Raw genomic sequence first — 22,869 nt, forward strand, 5'->3', positions numbered from 1 at the left:
GATATGATGCTTACGGGACGAGCCAACACCATGGTTCTTCATCAACGGGTGGTGGCCGTGGCTATGCCTGGCAGAATGATGGATCTGCCGAGAGGCCTTTCTTGGGTCCTTCAGGAGGCTTCGTCGAGGGTCCCTCGGATCCGGGACATCGCCAGCGACAAGGGTTCCGTGGCTATCGGGGTGGTCGAGGAGGCAGAGGGGGCCGTTACCGTCCACGTCCTCCGCCACCTCCAGTTGTGGTCGACCAGACGACAGCTGACGAGTCTGCCGAGGGCCCTCTCTTGCCTGGCCACGCTATGGAGGTCGTGACGGCTCTTGCCTCTGTGCAGGTTCCTGAGAACGAGGTTATGACCGATGTTTCTGCGGAGTTGTCTGATAGGTCTGAGGCTGAGAGGGCTTCCAAGTGGGCGCATAGGAAGGAAAAGATGCTTTGTTACCGGTGCGGTGACAAGGGTCACTTCATCGCGGAGTGTGTGGCTATGTTATGTGATACCTGTGGTAAGCTGGCACACGAGTCTGGGGAGTGTCCGATGCTGCGTGATCAGGCACCGTCGCTCATGATGTATGGAGTATACTGTGCTGAGTTAACTTTTTTTGAATCTCCAAATGAGCGAGAGGCTGCTGACGAGTCCACGAGTATGACCACGGGGATAGTCAAGGTTACCAGAGGAGAGGTGGCTGAGACATAGATCGTGCAGAGACTCCAGGAGTTGGCTCCTGGGGAGTTCCAGTGGGACCTTGTTAGTATGGCTGATAGGATGTTCAGGGTTGAGTTTCCTTCTGTTGAGGATTTGCAGAGGCTGTTGAGCTTTGGGATGTGTAAGGTGCCGGGAACGGATGGTATCCTTGAGTTTCAGGAGTGGAAGCTTGTGGAGCCACAGGGCACGCCGCTTACTCAGGCGTGGTTGCGTTTCTCCGGGGCTCCTTCTAGGCCGCTGCAGGATGCTCGGGTGGTGGCCAGTATGGGCATTTTGGTAGGGAAGCCTGAGCGTGTGGACATGGAGTTTACCCGAGCTCATGGGATTGCTCGGGTCTTGGTTAGTATTTTGAACATTGAGTATGTTTCGGATGTGGTTAAGTGGGCTTATCGAGGCAGAGTCTATGATTTGGCTATTGAGTTTGAGGATGAGAGCCTTCTGGGTGCGCCGGCTCATGATTCTGATATGGATATGCATGAGAGTGATGGCGGAGCTGGAGTTCGTGAGTCGCCGGTCGAGGACCCTGGACGACAGTTGTCCAAGGGGCCGGGGCCCGAGCCGGCGTCGACCGGGGATGGAGCAGTCTCACTTTCTGTGGTCCCTTCGACGACTCTGAGATTTGGGTCTTTTGAGCCTCACTCTGCACCACCGAGGCTCTGGAGTGATCGAGTTGAGTCCGAGGAGGCGTTTGAGCGCGAGTTACCAGCTTTGGGTTTGGAGGATGATGTGGACACGATTCCTGGGGATCGGCCGGTGGCCACTCCCCTTCGTGCCCAGCAGACGACACCTTATCTGGAGGTGCCGCGGCTTGTTGTACCTGTTCTGTCGGGGAGTGACCTGGGGCAGGCGGCCTCGGTTTGCTCTCCTTCTGCTGAGGAAGGCGACTTGGGGCAGGTGGCTTCCGAGTTTTCCTCCTCGCAGGGAGGGGGTCTGGGGCAGGTGGCCTCGGATATCTCTCCCCCCGTCGCGTCTGCCGGTCGGTTGATGCCGGCTTCGCCTGCGGGAGGCGGCTCGGGGCAGGTGGCCTCGGAGCCTCCTTCTTCTCCGGTGCCTGTGCGGGTAGCTTCTCTGGTGCTGGGTGGGGAGCAAGGGCAGATGGCCCCCCGAGTATCGCCAGATGGGCCGCGTCACGCATCGACTGTGAGTGCTTTGCCTATCTCGGGTGAGTCCGTACAGGTGGATCAGCCTGCTGGTTGGGGAGCGGTAGGAGGCCGGACCCCGGCCGCGATCTCTCGGGAGGAGGTTATCGCTTTTGGAGGGATTCAGGATCCGGTGTCTGAGGGGCGCCGGATGAGTGGACGACTCCAAAGCCAGCCTGACGTGGACGATATTCAGCAGCGGTGCGCCATGAGGGCGGCCAAGCTTCGTGACGTCGAGGTCACTACTGGTATGTCGGTCAATATATCTAATTCCATTTTGCATTTTTCAAATGATGATATTGTTAAGAATGCAAATCAATTAGGTGTTTCGTTGGGTAGTAATGACACTGAAATTTCTAATTCTGTTAATGATCTTTTAGACCTAGAGGCTGAGCGGGCCTTAGAGATGATCCGTAATATTGCGGCTGTCAAACCTATGAGTGATTCTGAGGTTGATGCGCTCGGGGTGAGGGTGTTAGATAACTTTTGTGCGGATCTTATGCAACCTACTACTGATGAGGATGTTCAGGCTGAGTCTACCGAGATAGTGTTGGCTAGCCCGTCTGAGACTGGTTGTGAGGACCAGTTGCAGAATCAAACGATCCCCAAGCGCAAGTGGAAACGGAAGTTCTACCTGGCTTCCGCATCGCGTAGGAGTGCTAGGATACGTACGGCAAAAAAATTCCATGATGAAATATGAAAGGAATATTCTGTAATAGCAGAGGTCTAAAGGACTTGGCTAAAAGAAGGTTTCTTGCAGAGGCGTCTGTCGAGCATTGTTTAGATTTCATAGCTCTATCGGAGACGGGTAGAGATAACTTCGCACCTCAATTTCTAAATACTCTTTCGGGAGGTATAGATTTCGATTGGCATTGCTTGCCACCGAGAGGGAGGTCGGGTGGAATCCTTCTCGGAGTTAGGTGTGATGCGCTTGAGGTTCGCGGTGTGGTCATGGGAGACTTTGCTGTCAAGTTTAGGGTGCGCTCAAAGGTTGATGGGTTTAATTCGGCTCTTGTCGCGGTGTATGGTGCTGCACAGCCCGAGCTCAAGCCTGAGTTCTTGGCTGATCTTGTTCGGATTTGTGGCTCCGAGCAGTTGCCCATCCTGGTGGGGGTGATTTCAATATTATAAGACGGCGTGAGGATAAGAACAATGATAATTTTGATGGACGATGGTCGTTCATGTTTAACACTATCATTGAAAGTCTGGACCCGAGAGAAATTGAGCTATCGGGTAGAAAGTTTACCTGGGCGAACGCGATGCCAAATCCGACGTATGAGAAGTTGGACCGAGTGTTGGCTAGCGTTGATTGGGAACAGAAGTTTCCCTTGGTGACTGTCCAGGCCTTGTCCCGTGGCATCTCTGACCATACGCCTTTACTTGTCGACTCTGGTGAACCCACGCACCTGGGGAACAAAAATGTGTTCTCCTTTGAGATGGCTTGATTTGAAAGAGATGGCTTCCTGGATCTTGTGGCCAGAGAGTGGGCTAAGGATTCAGGAGGGAGGACCGCGCTTCAGCGCTGGCAAAATAAGATTAGGCATTTGAGAAGTTTCTTACGTGGGTGGGCTAAGCATCTGAGCGGGATTTATAAGGCCGAAAAGGAAAAGCTCCTTGTCCTTATACAGTCTCTGGATGTAAAAGCGGAAACCACGATACTGCCGGTTGCGGAGCTTCATGCCAAGCTAGAGGCGGAATTGCGGCTCAAAGAACTTCTTAGAGAAGAAGAGTTGAAGTGGGCGTTGCGGGCCAAGGTCCGGCGTGTTGTCCAGGGGGACGCGAACACACAATTCTTTCACATGATCGCTAATAGTAAGCATCGAAAGAAGAGGATCTTTCAGCTTGAGCAATATGAGGGTACGATTGTAGGACAGGATAACCTAAAATTGTACATAACCGAATACTATAAGCAGCTGTTTGGCCCTCCAGAAGAGAACTGTGTGTCTCTGGACGAGTCAAGGGTTGAGGATATTCCTCAGCTTACTTCGGTGGAGAATGATATTCTGGCGGCTCCTTTCTTGGAGAATGAGGTGCTCGAGGCTATCTCGCAAATGAAGAATAACAAGGCGCCGGGACCTGATGGTTTCCCAGCGGAGTTTTATAAGAAGTGTTGGCATATCATTAAAGGGGACTTGTTGCCCATGTTTAATGACTTGTTTGCTGGGAAGCTTCATCTATTTCAGCTAAATTTTGGAATGATTACCCTTCTTCCTAAGAAAACAGAGGCTGTGAGGATTGAGTAATTCAGGCCAATCTGTCTTCTTAATGTCAGTTTCAAAATTTTCACCAAGGTCGGGACCAATAGACTCACACAGATTGCGCATTCTGTTGTGCAGCCTACCCAATCTGCTTTCATGCCGGACAGGAATATCCTTGAGGGTGTAGTGGTCCTTCATGAAACGCTCCATGAAATCCACACGAAAAAATTGGATGGGGTTGTTTTCAAAGTGGATTTCGAAAAAGCGTACGACAAAGTCAAATGGCCATTCCTTCAGCAGGCCTTGCGCATGAAGGGTTTTGATGAGGCTTGGCGACGCCAGGTAGAATCCTTTATGCAAAAGGGAGTGTTGGAATTAAAGTAAATGATGATATTGGGCACTATTTCCAGACACATAAAGGTCTGCGGCAAGGAGATCCAATGTCCTCTGTTTTGTTCAACATTGTGGTTGACATGTTGGCAATCCTAATTGGTCGGGTAAAGGAGGCCGGTCAGGTGGGAGGCTTGGTGCCCAACCTAGTTGATGGGGGGGTGTCCATCTTACAGTACGCTGATGATACTATCATCTTCATGGAGCATGAACTGGAAAAATCGAGAAATATGAAGCTGGTGCTTTGCTTATTTGAACAATTGTCTGGGTTAAAGATTAACTTTCATAAAAGCGAACTGTTCTATTTTGGTAGAGCCAAGGAGGAACAGGAGGCTTATAGGCATTTGTTCGGATGTGAATTAGGAGCTTTACCTTTCACTTACTTAGGTATACCTATTCACCATCGTAAGCTTACAAACCGAGAGTGGAAATGCGTTGAGGATCGGTTTGAAAAGAAACTGAGTTGCTGGAAGGGCAAACTTATGTCGTATGGAGGCCGATTAATTCTTATTAATTTGGTACTCACGAGTATGCCGATGTTCCTATTATCTTTCTTTGAGGTTCCAGTTGGGGTTAGGAAACGACTGGACTTCTACCGATCAAGATTTTTTTGGCAGAGTGATGAACTTAAGAGAAAGTATAGACTCGCCAAGTGGGATGTTATTTGTAGACCTAAGTCCAAGGGGGGTTGGGTATCGAAAATCTTGAGGTCAAGAACAGATGCCTGCTTAGTAAGTGGCTGTATAAGCTTTCGGGTCCGACTGATGCAACTTGGGTGCAGATTCTTTGTAACAAGTATCTGTAGTCCAAAACTTTGTCACAGGTGACAGTGAGACCAACTGATTTGCCATTTTGGAAAGGGCTTATGAGAGTTAAGGTAACCTTCTTTAATAGAACAAAGTTTATTGTCGGTGATGGAAATGGCACACGGTTCTGGGAGGACACCTGGCTGGGTGATACACCTTTAGCAATACAGTACCCAACCTTGTATCGAATTGTCCAGCGACGTGATGCGCTAGTTGCAATGGTTATGCAGTCCACTCCCCTTAATATTTAGTTTCGGTGGGTGCTTGTTGGTGAGAGATGGGAAGCTTGGCTCCATCTGGTGCGTAGACTGATGGAAGTTCAGCTAGCGCAACAGCCCGATCAGCTAAGTTGGAAGCTTACTAGGAACGGACAATTTACTGTCAAGTCGATGTACACCGATGTCATCAATTCCACGGTCATTCCCAGTACCAGACATGTTTGGAAAGTAAAAGTGCCTTTGAAAATCAAAGTGTTTATGTGGTTTGTCCATAAACAGGTAATCTTAACAAAAGACAACTTGGTCAAGCGCAATTGGACTGGATCTACTAGGTGTACCTTCTGTGACCAGGACGAGACCATTAAGCATCTCTTCCTTGATTGTCCTTTGGCGAGAATTTTGTGGCGCACTGTGCAAATTGCTTTTAACATTACTCCTCCGAGTACGGTCGGGGCGTTATTTGGAACGTGGCTGGATGGGATAGAGTCCGAAACAGCTAGACATATTTGTGTAGGAGTGTATGCGTTGTTATGGGCAGTTTGGAACTGCAGAAATAATTTGGTCTTTAACAGAATAACTACTATTCATTTTTTGCAGGTTTTATTCCGTGCTACGGCGTTGATCCGTATGTGGTCCTTACTCACTCCGACGGAGGCCAGGGAGCGTTTGGTTACTGGATCTGTCCGGTGGGAGATGGTAGCGCGGGATATTTTCAACCAGTTTGGTTGGCGGTCATGTAATAGGATAGGCTATTAGTGCTCCTATCTTTTCTTTTACCAGCCGGTTGTGGCCATTGTGGTTTATCTTGGTTTAGCTCCAATTTTATTTTTATTCTTGCTTTTTTGTTCTTGTTTTTGAATAAATATATCATCTAGCCTCTTGTTAGATGCGTTTTCATGTTTCAATTTAGAGTTTGTGCCAAGTAAGACCTTTTGGATAGTTTGGAACATTGTTGATTAGATCTTTCTGAAAAACAGAAACTTTTACGCCCAGCAAAATAATTTTCATTAATCACAGAAGTGTGATAAAATCTTGATTCTTTTTGCACAAGATTGATATACAAATTTCCCAAGTTGTCCTAAGTTTTCAGAATTATTGGAGTTACATAAGTATTCAAAGTTTCCAGATTGCTACACACTATTCTTTTTTTGACAGATTCTGTTTTCTTTGTGTTGTTTGCTTATTTCGATCAATCTATGGGTAATATCGGGGGGTATGAACCATGGAGAAGTTGGAATACAATAGATATTAAACAAATATAAATAAATAATGAGTTCACAACAGTACCAAAAAGTGGTGATTTATTTTCCTATACTAACGGATCTCACGAGTTTTTTGTTGAGCTTTGTGTTGTGAAGTTTTCAAGTTTTGGGTAAAGATTTGATGGACTATGGAATAAGTTGTGGCAAGTGCCTAATATTGGGTATGCCAAAGGAACCCCAAGGTAATATTCAAAGACAACCAAGCATATAAGCTTGGGGATGCCCCGGATGGCATCCACTCTTTCGTCTTCGTCTATCGGTAAATTTACTTGAGGCTATATTTTTATTCACCACATGATATGTGTTTGCTTGGAGCATCTTGTATGATATGAGTCTTTGCTTTTTATTAGTTTGATACAATCATCCTTGATGTACACACCTTTTGAGAGGAACACACATGAATCGTGAATTTATTAGAATACTCTTTGTGCTTCACTTATATATTTTGAGCTAGGCAATTTGCTCTAGTGCTTCACTTATATCTTTTTAGAGCACATCAGTGGCTTTATTTTATAGAAATTGTTGAACTCTCATGCTTCACTTATATTATTCTAAGAGTCTCTCTAAACAGCATGGTAATTTGCTTTGGTTATGAATTTAGTCCTAATATAATAGGCATCCAAGAGGGATATAATAAAAACTTTCATACAAAGTGCATTGAATACTATGAGAAGTTTGATTCCTTATGATTGTTTTGAGATATAAGATGGTGATATTAGAGTCATGCTAGTGAGTAATTGTGGATTGGTAGAAATACTTGTGTTAAAGTTTGTGATTCCCGTAGCATGCACGTATGATGAACCGTTATGTGATGAAGTCGGAGCATGATTTATTTATTGATTGACTTCCTTATGAGTGGCGACCAGGGACGAGCGATGGTCTTTTCCTACCAATCTACCCCCCTAGGAGCATGTGTGTAGTACTTTGTTTCGATAGCTAATAAATTTTTGCAATAAGTATGTGAGTTCTTTATGACTAATGTTGAGTCCATGGATTATACGCACTTAACCCTTCCATCATTGCTAGCCTCTCTAGTACCGCGCAACTTTTGCCGGTGCATTAAAATCACCATTTACCCTTCGTCGAAACAGCCACCATACCTACCTATTATGGCATTTTCATAGCCATTCCGAGATATATTGCCATGCAACTTCCACTGTTCCATTTATTATGACACGCACCATCATTATCATATTGTTTTGCATGATCGTAAGATAGCTAACATGATGTTTTCATGGCTTGTCCATTTTTTGATGTCATTTTCTATGCTAGATCATTGCACATCCCCGTACACCACCAGAGACATTCATATAGTCATATTTTGGTCTGAGTATCAAGTTGTAATTCTTGAGTTGTACATAAATAGAAGTGTGATGATCATCATTATTAGAGCATTGTCCCATGTGAGGAAAGGATGATGGAAGCTATGATTCCCTCACAAGTTGGGATGAGTCTCCAGACTTTACAAAAATAAAAGAGGCCAACAAAGCCCACCAAAAAATGAGAGAAAAGAGAGAAGGGGCAATGCTACTATCCTTTTTCCACACTTGTGCTTCAAAGTAGCACCATGATCTTCATGATAGTGAGTCTCATATGTTGTCACTTTCATACACTAGTGGGAATTTCTCATTATAGAACTTGGCTTGTATATTCCAACGATTGGCTTCCTCAAATTGCCCTAGGTCTTCGTGAGCAAGCGAGTTGGATGCACACCCACTTAGTTTCTTTTTGAGCTTTCATAATCTTATAACTCTAGTGCATCCGTTGCATGGCAATCCCTACTCACTCGCCTTGATATCTATTGATGGGCATCTCCATAACCCACTGATACGCCTAGTTGATATGAGACTATCTCCTTCTTTTTATCTTCTCCACGACCACCATATTCAATTCCACCTATAGTGCTATATCCATGCCTCACGCTCATGTATTGTGTGAAAGTTGAAACAGTTTGAGAACATCAAAAGTATGAAACAATTGATTGGCTTTTCATCGGGGTTGTGCATGATTTAATACTTTGTGTAATGAAGATGAAGCATAGCCGGACTGTATGATTTTTTAGGTATAACTTTCTTTAGCCATGTTATCTTAAGAAGACACGATTATTTTATTAGTATGATTGAAGTATTAATGTTTTTATATCAATATTAAACTTTTGTTTTGAATCTTATGGATCTGAATATTCATGCCACAATAAAGAAAATTACATGAGAAATATGTTAGGTAACATTCCACATCAAAATTTCTATTTTTATCATTTACCTACTCGAGGACGAGTAAGAATTAAGCTTGGGGATGCTTGATACTGTCGGCGTTCTGGGAACGGGTGTACGTAGACTTGCCTGCCTACAGCCCATGGCGTGGCTTCATCGATGGCATGGTACGTCCCAGCTTCAGCATCAACAACTCAAGACCCTCGCGAGGCGGACGACACCAAGACCTCCACGAGGAGCGGTGATACGTCTCCATCATATCTACTTTTCCAAACACTTTTGACCTTGTTTTGGACTCTAACTTGCATGATTCGAATGGAACTAACCCGCACTGATGCTGTTTTCAGCAGAATTGCCATGGTGTTATTTTTGTGAAGAAACAAAAGTTCTCGGAATGACCTGAAACTTCACGGAGAATATTTTTGGAATATATAAAAATACCAGCGAAAGAATCAACATCAGGGGGCCCACACCCTGTCCACGAGGGTAGGGGCGCGCCCACACCCCTAGGGCGCGCCCCTATCTCGTGGGCCCCCTGAGGCTCCACCGACCTCAACTCCGACTCTATATATTCACGTTCGGGGAGAAAAAAAATCAGAGAGAAGGATTCATCGTGTTTTATGATACAGAGCCACCATCAAGCCCTAATGTCTCTCGGGAGGGCTGATCTGGAGTCCGTTCGGGGCCCCAGATAGGGGAATCCATCGCCATCGTCATCATCAACCTTCCTCCATCACCAATTTCATGATGCTCACCGCCGTGCATGAGTAATTCCATCGTAGGCTTGTTGGACAGTGATGGGTTGGATAAGATTTATCATGTAATCGAGCTAGTTTTGTTAGGGTTTGATCCCTAGTATCCATTATGTTCTGAGATTGATGTTGCTATGACTTTGCTATGCTTAATGCTCCTCACTAGGGCCCGAGTGCCATGATTTCAGATCTGAACCTATTATGTTTTCATGAATATATGTGAGTTCTTGATCCTATCTTGCAAGTCAATAGTCACCAACTATGTGTTGTGATCTGGTAACCCCGAAGTGATAATAATCGGGACCACTCCCGGTGATGACTATAGTTTGAGGAGTTCATGTATTCACTAAGTGTTAATGCTTTGTTCCGGTACTCCATTAAAAGAAGGCCTTAATATCCCTTAGTTTCCAATAGGACCCCGCTGCCACGGGAGGGTAGGACAAAAGATGTCATGCAAGTTCTTTTCCATAAGCACGTATGACTATATTCGAAATACATGCCTACATTACATTGATGACCTGGAGCTAGTTCTGTGTCACCCTATGTTATAACTGTTGCATGAGGAATCACATCCAACATAATTATCCATCACTGATCCATTGCCTACGAGCTTTTCACATATTGATCTCTGCTTAGTTACTTTTCCGTTGCCACTGTTACAATCACTACAAAACCTATACTGTTACTTTTGCCACTGTTAGTGTTACTTCCATATTACTTTGCTACTAAATAATTTGCTGCAGATATTAAGTCTTTTAGGTGCGGTTGAATTGACAACTCAATTGTTAATACTTGAGAATATTCTTTGGCTCCCCTTGTGTCGAATCAATAAATTTGGGTTGAATACTCTACCCTCGAAAACTGTTGCGATCCCCTATACTTGTGGGTTATCAAGACTATTTCCTGGCGCCGTTGTCAGGGAGCATAGCTCTATTCTTTGAGTCACTTGGGATTTATATCTGTTGATCACTATGAAGAACTTGAAAGATGGAAGAACCAAGATTTATCCCTCAACTATGACGAGAGGTAAGCAACTGCTATCTAGCTCTGCACTTGATTCACCTTCTGTTATGAGTAAACTTGCGACACCTACTCCTGCTATTCATTCTGATATGTCGCATGTTATTGATGATGCCACTTCTGCTTTGCATGATGCTTATGATGAAACTACTTCTATGCTTGATAATACGGTGCCACTAGGTGAATTTTTTGATGAAAAACTTGCTAGGGTTAGAGAGAATGAAATTATTGAAACTGATAATATTGATGAAAGTGATGATGAATATTCCCCCTAGATATGAATTGCCTGTTGTGCCTGAGGGTTATGTTATGGATAAAGAAACTGCTAGACTTTTTAGCTTGCAATGATAGATATGATCTTAAGAAACTGTTAGCTAAGCTGAAAGAAAAATACTTGAATGCTAGAATGAAACATGACCCTGCTTTTGCTACTTCACCTATCTGTATTTCCGATAAGGATTATGATTTCTCTATCGATCCTGAGTTAATTACTTTGGTTGAATCTGATCCTTTTTTATGGCTATGAATTTGAAACTGTTGTGGCACATCATACTAAATTAAATGATATAGCCACCCTATTCACTAATGATGGGAAAACTCGCTATTACTTTATCCTAAGTTATTTCCGTTCTCATTAAAGGGTGATGCTAAAACATGGTTTAACTCTCTTGATCCTGGTTGTGTGCGTAGTCCCCGGGATATGATTTATTACTTCTCTGCTAAATATTTCCCCGCTCATAAGAAACAAGCTGCCTTAAGGGAAATATATAATTTTGTGCAAATTGAAGAAGAGAGTCTCCCACAAGCTTGGGGGAGGCTTGTCCGATTACTTAATGCTTTGCCTGATCATCCTCTCAAGAAAAATGAAATAATTGATATCTTTTATAATGGCCTAACCGATGCTTCCAGAGACCACCTGGATAGTTGTGCTGGTTGTGTTTTCAGGGAAAGAACTGTTGATCAAGCTGAATTGCTATTGAATAATATGTTGAGTAATGATAATAATAGGACACTTCCTGAACCAATTCCTAAGCCAACTCCGAAGAAAAGGGGTATTCTATTTCTTAGTCCTGAAGATATGTAAGAGGCAAAGAAATCTATGAAAGAAAAGGGCATTAAAGCTGAAGATGTTAAGAATTTACCACCTATTGAAGAAATACATGGTCTTGGTAACTCGACACGGGTAGTAAAGGTAAATTCTCTCTATAGATTTTATGAAGGTGATATTCCTCGTAATAAGTCTGCTAGCCAATGCTTGGATGAGTTTGATAATTTTATTGTTAAGCAAGAAAACTTCAATGCTTATGTTGGTAGACAATTGAAACGTAATGCTTATATGATTGAACACTTGAGTGATTATATGTCTAGAGTTAAAGGTGAACTTAAACTTATTAGTAAACATGCTTCCATGGTTACCACTCAAGTATAACAAGTGCTTAAAGCTCAGAAGGTTTTGCTCAATGAATTAAATAATAAAAAAATGATAATATTGTTAGAGTTGTGACTAGAGGGTGTAAAATGACTCAGGAACCTTTGTATCCTGAGGGCCACCCTAAGAGAATTGAGCAAGATTCCCAGAGAACTAATGTTGATGCACCTAGTTCTTCTAAGAAGAAAAGGAAAAAATGATAGGACTTTGCATGCTTCTAGTGAACCTGTTGCTGACACACCTGAGAATCCTAATGATATTTTGATTTCTGATGCTGAAACACAATCTGGTAATGAACATGAACCTAGTGATAATGTTAATGATGATGTTCACGTTGATGCTCAACCTAGCAATAATAATGATGTAGAAATTGAACCCGCTGTTGATCTTGATAACCCACAATCAAAGAATCAACGTTATGATAGGAGAGACTTTGTTGCTAGGAAGCATGGTAAAGAAAGAGAACCATGGGTTCAGAAACCCATACCTTTTCCTCCTAAACCATCCAAGAAAAAGGATGATGAGGATTTTGAGCGCTTTGCTAAAATGATTAGACCTATCTTCTTGCGTATGCGTTTGACTGATATGCTTAAAATGAATCCTTATGCTAAGTACATGAAATATATTGTTACAAATAAAAGAAAGATACCGGAAGCTGAAATTTCCACCATGCTTTCTAATTATACTTTTAAGGGTGGAATACCAAAGAAACTAGGAGATCCAGGAGTACCGACTATACCATGCTCTGTTAAAAGAAACTATGTTAAAACTGCTTTATGTGATCTTGGAGCCGGTGTTAGTGTTATGCCTCTTTCTCTATATCGTAGACTTGATTTGAATAAGTTGACACCTACTGAAATATCTTTGCAAATGGTTGATAAATCAACTGCTATACCTGTCGGTATTTGTGAGGATGTGCCTATTGTGGTTGCAAACATTACTATTTTAACGGACTTTGTTATTCTCGATATTCCCGACGACGATAGTATGTCTATTAGTCTTGGTAGACCCTTTTTGAATACTGCAGGGGCTGTTCTTTATTGCAAAAAAGGCAATATCACTTTTCATGTTAATGGTAATGAGCATACGGTACACTTTCTGAGGAAACAACCTCAAGTCCACAGTATTAATTCCATTGGAAAAACTTCAATGATTACAATTGGAGGTTTTGAATTTCCTCTTCCTACTGTCAATAAGAAATATGATATTCTTATTGGTGGGGATGTGCATATCCCCGTTGAGGTAACCTAGTGTCATTCGAAAATTCTCCAGTTTCGTGTTATTCGAAAAGAGTTTGTTAACAAGACTTGATCGACCTTGTTATTGGATTCATTTTGATGAGCATGAGATGGATGAAGTTAGAAAGAACAACTCTTTGTACCATCCTTTTACTTTCTGTTATTTAGATTAAATAAAATAAAAACAGTATTTTTTGTTTGTTTTCTGAATTATCCTTGCAATAAAAAATACCCCAAAAATAAAAGTTCTCCACTGGAAATTTTATATGATTTTTCCTAGAATATTTAAGAATTATTGGCATCGAGAACACACCAGGGGGCCTCACCACCTAGCCACGAGGGTCCAGGGCGTGCCCCTACCTCGTGGGCCCCCTCCACTTATTCTTGCACCCACACACTCTGTCTTCCTCCAGAAAAAAATCATCCACCAGCTCAAACCCGAGTTCTAGCTCATCTTCCTGCCATTTTCGATCTCCTTGCTCAAAGCTCTATTCACAAAACTGCTTTGGGGGATTGTTCTTCGGTATGTGACTCCTCCAATGGTCCAATTAGTTTTTGTTCTAGTGCTTTATTTATTGCAAATTTTTGTTGCTTAGGTGACCCTGTTCTTGAGCTTGCATGTCAAATTTATGTGGTCAAAAGTAGTTTTAATGCATGATATGGCCTCTAGGCACTTGTAGGAGTTGTTGCTATCAATCTTGTTGAGTTTGGTTCACTTTTATTTTGAGTCACTAAAAATTTCAGAATTTTTTTAGAGGAACAAATATGTTTAGGAAAATGTACCAAGGTGGTTCCTCAAGGAAGCAAGGCCCAAGGCTCGCGATACGTGAGCCGGACAATGAACTACCAAGGGAAGCTCAAGTGCGGCCTTGTGAATGGCCGTCAGAGGAGTTCATGGTCCAGGCAGGCATCAAGGATGAATTTTACGCATATGTGTGCAACACTTATCTTGAGAGCTTCGTGTCAGATAAGTGCCAGCGGTACCACTATCCAACTGATTCATTTGTGAGAAGGTTTAAATTTACATCCTAGCGCAATTCTCACACTATTTTATTTGATCTTTATGATAAATCATATACCATGGACCTAGAAGATTTTAATACTGCTTGTAAACTCCCGCACTGGGGCAATGTTAGTGAACCTCGCAAATCTGAATATAAAGACTATCTTGCTAGTATTAGTGGTGGGGAATCTAGGGAGATCACACAAGCTACCATAGGGAGCATTCATTTCCCTTCCATACATTATTTTGCTCTCTTCATTGGTAGATGCATTAACAGTAAAGATGAGGTTTGTCACATGTGTGTTCCAGATCTTAGTGTCCTCAAGAGTGCGGTATTAGGTGATAAACAATATAACTTGGGGGCTATTGTTGCACGTAGGTTGCATCACAACAGTATAAGTGGAGATTTGTTTGGTGGAATCTATGTAGCTCGTGTAGCTAACTATCTTGATATACCCATACATGGAAATGATATAGAATTACCTCCCGCTTACCTAGATTATAATGCCATGGTTCGCCATCAGTTTGTTGAGAGGAACAATCAGTTCCTCCAGTACCGACTAATCTTTGAGAGACGGTGCACCGTCCATGTTGCTCTCCCTGCTCCCACTTTCTTTGACTTTCAGGCAAAAAGGAGATATGTTATAACCAGGGAGGAGGCGAACGAGTATGAGAGGAGGACGGAGGCAGCTCGCCTCCAAGCTGTAGTTCATGAGACAATAGCTGCTGCATCTCAGTACGACCCCAGTTACAACTTTGGATATCCGCCAGGCCAGCCGTGTGCATAGACCAACTTAGGGCAAAAGCCTAAGCTTGGGGAAGTACGTATTTCTCACCGACATTACATTCATGTTCACTCACTCATGCCAGTTATCGGTGCTCATACTTTTTTATTGTAATATACATGCTAGTTCATTTTCTTTTCCGGCATTCTTCTTGTGTGTTTGAAAAACCTTAAGAAAAACAAAAAAAATTAGTTGTAGATTTTAGCTAGATTACTTTCCATGCTTGTAGTAGTAATTAAAATAAAACCCAAAAAGATTTCTCGTTCTTCTTTTGCTTGTTGGGAGCTTTCCCGTGTAAATAGTTTTGTTTCTTTTCTTTTCTTTGGGGGTCGAGAGGAGAAGATCATGATGAAAGTGTTGAGTGGCTCTCATATGCATTATTGTTGATCTAACAAAGAGCCCATATTACCTTGTCTTCTCCCTTCTATTGAATGCGTGCAGATTCCAGCTTAGTCCAATGCACATGCACTATTACTATTATCCACACTGTTTGGTCGTGCAAGGGAAAGGCAATAATGATGATATATGATGGACATATTGAGATGAGAGAAGCCGGTATGAACTCGACCTATCTTGTTTTTGTAAATATGATTAGTTCATCGTTCCTGATTTAGCCTATTATGAATGAAACATGTTTGCAATGACAACTAGAGATTATAGTTGTTCATGCCATGCTTAATCAGCTAGGAGTTTATAATGGTTTACCTTGCGTGCCAACATGCTATTAAAATGGTTGTGATGTGGTATGATAGGGTGGTATCCTCCTTTGAACGATTCGAGTGGCTTGACTTGGCACATGTTCACGCATGTAGTTGAAACAAAATCAACATAGCCTCCACGATATTTATGTTCATGGTGAATTATATCCTACTCATGCTTGCACTCAGTGTTGATTAATTTTAATGCATGTTCATGACTGTTGTCGCTCTCTAGCCAGTCGCTTCCCAGTCTCTTTCTAGCCTTCACTTGTACAAAGCAGGAATATTGTTTGTGCATCCACTTCCATAAACCCCAAAAGTTATTCCATATGAGTCCACCATACCTTCCTATATGCGGTATCTACCTGCCGTTCCAAGTAAATTTTTATGTACCAAACTCTAAACCTTCAAATGAAATTCTGTTATGTATGCTCGAATAGCTCATGTATCAACTAGGGTTGTCTATATCTTCCATGCTAGGTCGGTTATTCTCAAGAGGAGTGGACTCCGCTCCTCATTCACGAGAAAATGGCTCGTAACCGGGATGCCCAGTCCCATGCTTCAATTAAAATAATTGCAAACAAAACTCCCCCAGGATTGTTATTAGTTGGAGGCACCAGTTGTTTCGGACAAGCCATGGATTGATGTTTGTTGGTGGTAGGGGGAGTATAAACTTTACCATTATGTTTGGGAACCGCCTATAATGTGTGTAGCATGTAAGATATCGAGATCTCTCGGTTGTTAAATTGACAATGAAAGTATACCACTCAAAATATTATTCATCTCTATTTCAAAATCGAGTTATGGCACCTCTACAAATCCCTGCTTCCCTCTACGGATGGCCTATCTATTTACTTTTATGTTGATTCATCATCCTCTTATTAAAAAGAACCAGTTGGAGAGCACCGCTGTCATTTCCATGTATTACTATTATTTACATTGAGTATGACTGTGACTGGATCTCTTTTACCATGAATTACAATGTTTAGTCAGTCCTTGATCTTCAAAGGCGCTCTGCATTTATGCTTTGCGGTCTCAGAAAGGGCTAGCGAGATACCATCTTGTTATATCATATTATGATAGTTTTGAGGAAGTGTTGTCATCTGAGATTTACTATAATTGCTCGCTAGTTGATTATGCCATTGATATGAGTAAACATGAGACCTAAATGTTATTATGAATATGGTTAGTTCATAATCTTTGCTGAAAACTTGAATGCTGGCTTTACATATTTACAACAACAAGATCAAACAGAGTTTCTAAAAGTTTTTCTTTATCACTTTCAGTTTGTCAATTGAATTGCTTGAGGACAAGCAAATGTTTAAGCTTGGGGGAGTTGATACGTCTCCATCGTATCTACTTTTCCAAACACTTTTGACCTTGTTTTGGACTCTAACTTACATGATTTGAATGGAAATAACCCGGACTGACGTTGTTTTCAGCAGAATTGCCATGGTGTTATTTTTGTGCAGAAACAAAAGTTCTCGGAATGACCTGAAACTTCACGGAGAATATTTTTGGAATATAAAAATATTGGCGAAAGAATGAAAGTCAGGGGGCCCACACCCTATCCACGAGGGTGGGGGGCGCGCCCCCTATCTCATGGGCCCCCTGAGGCTCCACCGACCTCAACTCCGACTCTGTATATTCACGTTTGGGGAGAAAAAAAATCAGAGAGAAGGATTCATTGCGTTTTACGATACGGAGCCACCGCCAAGCCCTAATCTCTCTCGGGAGGGCTGATCTGGAGTCCGTTCGGGGCTCCGAAGAGGGGAATCCATCGCCATCGTCATCATCAACCTTCCTCCATCACAAATTTCATGATGCTCACCGCCGTGCGTGAGTAATTCCATCGTAGGCTTGCTGGACGGTGATGGGTTGGATGAGATTTATCATGTAATCGAGTTAGTTTTGTTAGGGTTTGATCCCTAGTATCCATTATGTTCTGAGATTGATGTTGCTATGACTTTGCTATGCTTAATGCTTGTCACTAGGGCCCGAGCGCCATGATTTTAAATCTTAACCTATTATGTTTTCTTGAATATATGTGAGTTCTTGATCCTATCTTGCAAGTCAATAGTCACCTACTATGTGTTATGATCCGGTAACCCCGAAGTGACAATAATCGGGACCACTCCCGGTGATGACTATAGTTTGAGGAGTTCATGTATTCGCTAAGTGTTAATGCTTTGTTCCGGTACTCTATTAAAAGGAGGCCTTAATATCCCTTAGTTTCCAATAGGACCCACTGCCATGGGAGGGTAGGACAAAAGATGTCATGCAAGTTCTTTTCCATAAGCACGCATGACTATATTCGGAATACATGCCTACATTACATTGATGAACTGGAGCTAGTTCTGTGTCACCCTATGTTATAACTGTTGCATGAGGAATCGCATCCGACATAATTATCCATCACTGATCCATTGCCTACGAGCTTTTCGCATATTGATCTCTACTTAGTTACTTTTCTGTTGCCACTGTTACAATCACTACAAAACCAATACTGTTACTTTTGCCACCATTATTGTTACTTCCATATTACTTTGCTACTAAATACTTTCTTGTAGATATTAAGTCTTTCAGGTGCGGTTGAATGGACAACTCAACTGTTAATACTTGAGAATATTATTTGGCTCCCCTTGTGTCGAATCAATAAATTTGGGTTGAATACTCTACCCTCAAAAACTGTTGCGATCCCCTATACTTGTGGGTTATCAAGCGGGCTCCTCAGGCTGGCTCCCGAGGAGCGGATATTTCTATGCAGGCTTCACCTCATGAGGTTGGGATGACGTGAGCCATGACGACCAAGGCCAGGAGGGCGCCAGCGGGCGCAGTGTACTAGTTTCCTCTTTGGTGCCAAGGAGGCAAGCGCAGGCGTGGAGTCCCGAGGAATCAGCCAAAGGTTTCCATTCCGGTGCAACAAGACCAAGACCGCCAGGACGGCAGGACAGAGGTCATTGCCGAGCCCACCGCAGCATCACGACCAGAGGCTTTTGCGGGCGAAGACTACTTTTGTCAGGATAGCATGCACTAGTTGTCTCCCTTCGAATTTGGACATTGTGGGAACCCTTCCCACCTTCATTTTGGGAAGATGACCAAGGCCACTATAAATAGGACTTAGCCACCATCATGGATAGGGGGGATCCATTCCATCCACACACTCACCTGCTCACTCGAGCCCAAGAACACTCCTCCTCCTGAGGTTGTTCCCTCACTGTACTAGTTCATCCTCAGCCCCTCGAGGCCAATCCACCATAAAGCAGGAATAGGGTTTTACACCGCAAGGTGGACGAACCTAGGTAAATTGCGTGTCTCATTTCCTTCCTGTTCATCGAGCTAGGTCGAGAGACTGATGAGTAGGCAGACTGGGGAGATTGAGTTCTTCACACACACCCCAGAGTTCGAACCTCTCAAGGGTCTGCGGAACCCCAAATCCGACATTTGGCGTGCCAGGTACGGGTGCGTCGGAGCCTGACTTCCTCCAGTCGATTCGCCATCGTTTCGCCGTCCCCATGGCTGATGCTCGCCGAGTTCATGCTGAACGCCAGGCCGCACCCGCTGGAGACGGTGCTCCCCGTTGTTCCCCGTCGCCCGCGGCCAACGCTGCCACCGACACCACGTCCCACGAGAAGCAGTCTTCATCGATGTAGCCTTCCGAGCGGCGCGATGGACGCACCACCACTCCGTCACTGACCCTGGCGGCCGCTTCCTCGTCTCATGCTCGTCGCGGGCCGGCGAATGCGCAGGCCGTGCTACTCATGGCATGCGAGCTCCTGCATTAGCGCCCCATCGACGACCTCTACGTGGATTGGCTGGACCGCATCGCCGAGCTTGCCAGCGCCACCGGAGAGTCTCCTGCACCATCTCGCTCGTTGCCTCACTCGCCACTTGCCACGGGTGACATGGCTCATGAAGCACATCCTCCACCTCCCAGGTAGGACGCCATCATCGAGCCAAGGCACGAGGCTCCATGGTGCAACCCGCCGCGCAAGGCACCGGCGCACGACGAGGAAAGCTACCAAGTGGTGCAACGGTCACAAGGAGAGGCATGTGCGCTCCCAACACAGCCATGTTAAGACCGCGCACTGCCTGCGGTGATGGTGTGCGAGCACGAAGATTAGGCTCCACCTCCACGGCGGGCTCCCGTGACCACAGCTGGATGCCGCGCGTTCACCCCGGAGCTGCGCAGCGTCGTTTGGCCAGGGAAGTTCTAGCCCGATCTGCCGCCACGCTACGATGACACCCCTAACCCTGCTGAGTTCCTGTAGCTCTTCGAGTTGAGCATCGAGGCGGCCAACAGTGATGAGAAGGTTATGGCGAACTGGTTTCCCATGGCCCTCAAGGACGGCGCGTGCTCGTGGCTCCTAAACCTTCCCGCAGGATCGATCTCCTCCTGGGACGAGATGTGAGAGCGTTTCGTCGCCTACTTCCAGGGCACTCATGACCGCCCGCCGACTGGGGGTGACCTGCGACGCTTCAAGCAGCTGCCAGTAGAAACCTTGCAGAAGTACATCCAACGCTTCAACAATGTTCGCCTCAAGATCCCCAAGGTGTCGAACGAGGCCATTATCTCGGCATTCACTGATGGTGTCCGCGACGTCAAGATGTAAGAGGAGCTCGCCATACATGAGGACCTGTGCATGGCCCTAGAGATGTTCAACATGGCAACCAAATGTGTGAGAGTTGAGGAGGGACGCCTCTCCCTCCTTGAGCTCCCTGAGGCTGACCCAGAAAACAAGAAGACCAAGACCAAGGACGTGAATCGCAAGGGGCCAGCCGTACTCGCGGCCAAGCCAGAAATGAAGCAAGGCTACGACCACCCAGAGTCATCCAAGGGCAGCCACCCATTCTTCATCTTCCACAACGTGCACAGCCACAACACTAACGATTGTCAAGAGCTCAGGGCCATCCGTGATGGGCACTTCGGTCGACGCTCAGAGCGCAATGATCGAGGCTACATCCTCAGGGCAATGCTGGCCCTCCCCCGCTGCCACCACGACCAAGAAGGAACGACGATCATCACCAGGACGAGGGGGCTGGGGGCTTCTAGGAGCCTCGTGCCATCGCTTGCATCCTAGGCGGCGTTCAGCCCCCAGCTTCCCATCGCATCTTCAAGCAGTTCGCGCTTGAGGTGAACGCGGCCCTCCCCAAGCTCGAGGCAACATGTCCACTCATGTGGTCCAAGTACACCATCACCTTCAGCTCTTCCGACCAGCTCAAGTGTGTGGCAACTACCGGTGCCCTTTCAATGCTCTGCTCGCCTACCATCAGCAATGTGCTCGTCACCAAGACACTCATCGATGGCAGTGCGGGGCTCAATGTCCTTTTCGTCGAGACGTTCGACCACCTCCAAGTGCCCTACAACCAGCTGCAACCCACCAAGCCTTTCTCAGGAGTGACCGACGGCTCCACCACCCGATAGGGCGGATCTGACTCCCTGTCACTTTCCGCACCCACGACAACTACCGCACTGAGCTCATCGACTTCGACGTCGCCCACATTCACCTCTCGTACAACGCCATCCTCGGGTATCCAGCACTGGCCAAGTTCATGGCAGTGACCCACCATGGATACAATGTCCTCATGATGCCAGGAAGTTGCGGCATCATCACGGTCGCCTGCGAGGAGAAGGACGCGGTGTGCTCCCTTGAGCGCGCCTACCAGGCTGCGGCAGTCGAGGACCCGGACAATGAGGGCACTGTCTACCCTCCTGAGGCTGTCCCCAAGAAGAAGCAGTTGCACTGCCAGGGACCTCAGGAGGGCGGGGTGCCCGGCGGTGCTGCCTCAAACTCTGCGCCCACTGACGGGGCACCTTCCCCTCTCGCATAGGAAGGCGCGCATGGCGCCCTTCTCGGGCTGGGCTCGGGGGCTCTCCTCTAGAGGTCCTCTGATCTGACCAGCGTCACGAGGGAGGTGTTCGGGCACTATGTCGAGGCGTGCTTCAATGCACGCTTCCGTGAGGAAAGCACAGGGCACGAGGCACCAGGCGCTCAGGAGTTCATGACCAAGGCAACCAAGGAGCTTCAAGAGGCAAGAGCTATGCGGGGCGACTGTCGCCCACAACCCGGCGCAGCTCCCTGCCCCGGCGAGGACAGCGAGCTACGCGCCTGCGTCAACATCCCTAGGCTCAACGGGGCCACGTCTCCGTAGCTCTTCTGGCCGTCCCGCGTTGGCCGATGCGAGGGCCCTCCTCATAGTTATGTCCGCATGCCTTTCGGCTTGTTGAACAGGGTTGCAGTGCATCAGTGCCACATGCGGGGCATCCTGGAAGCTCATGAGGCCAGGCACCAGGCGATCCTCATGGAGATGGCGTTGGATCCTCGCGAGCCCCCCGGGCCTCCAGAACCTCCCGAGGTTAAAGACCTGGGCGGCTCATGAGGAGCGACTTCTGCAACACGCGTCTTTGGCTACTCCAACATCCCTTCGGCAACGGTGCCAAGTGACATCTTTTGGTTTGTCCAATTCGGGGCGCCCCTCGGGCTGCATTATCCCCAAGCCGCGTGGGTCCATCCCTGCGGCATGTATCCTTCTTGCATCTATCAGGACTAGCTTTACCTTTGATCATTAGTTGCTTTATGATTATCACCTGCTTGGCTGGTGCTCTAACACATGCTGGCACAACGCCTGTGCTCGGGTCCGTCCCTGCAGCGCTGGCAAATCTGAGAGATTAAGCTCTAGCTCGCGGCCTGGCCCGCGCATGTCACCTCACCAGGTCCTTAGTGCCTTCATCTTCTTGCGGAATGATCGGTGGCAGGACACCAAGCGTCGACATGTGTCATGTTCTCTTCCTTGGACTAACTCCCAGGAACCTCCGGAGCCTAACTATAGGCGGGCCCGCCGGCCTGTAGCGACCCGACCTCAGACGGTCAAGTCTCTGTGCTTAAGTGTCATCCCTGGATCGGTATGCTAACACACACAGTACTCGAGGATTTATAACAGAGGTAAATCACATGTATAAAGTAACATAAATACTATTACCTCAATCCATATAGCAGAAGTAACAACAAGGTTGTGGAT

The 22,869-nt window shown here is 45.6% G+C and overlaps 1 pseudogene; it reads left to right on the plus strand.

Annotated features, from left to right (window-relative positions):
* The first annotated feature begins 296 nt into the window (after positions 1 to 296).
* On the plus strand, positions 297 to 2,537 carry LOC147964394 (uncharacterized; annotated as a pseudogene).
* The last annotated feature ends 20,332 nt before the right edge of the window (positions 2,538 to 22,869 follow it).

Source organism: Triticum urartu, chromosome 6A, assembly GCF_056163025.1.
Source record: "Triticum urartu cultivar PI428250 chromosome 6A, HENAU_Tu73, whole genome shotgun sequence".
Lineage (NCBI taxonomy): Eukaryota > Viridiplantae > Streptophyta > Magnoliopsida > Poales > Poaceae > Triticum > Triticum urartu.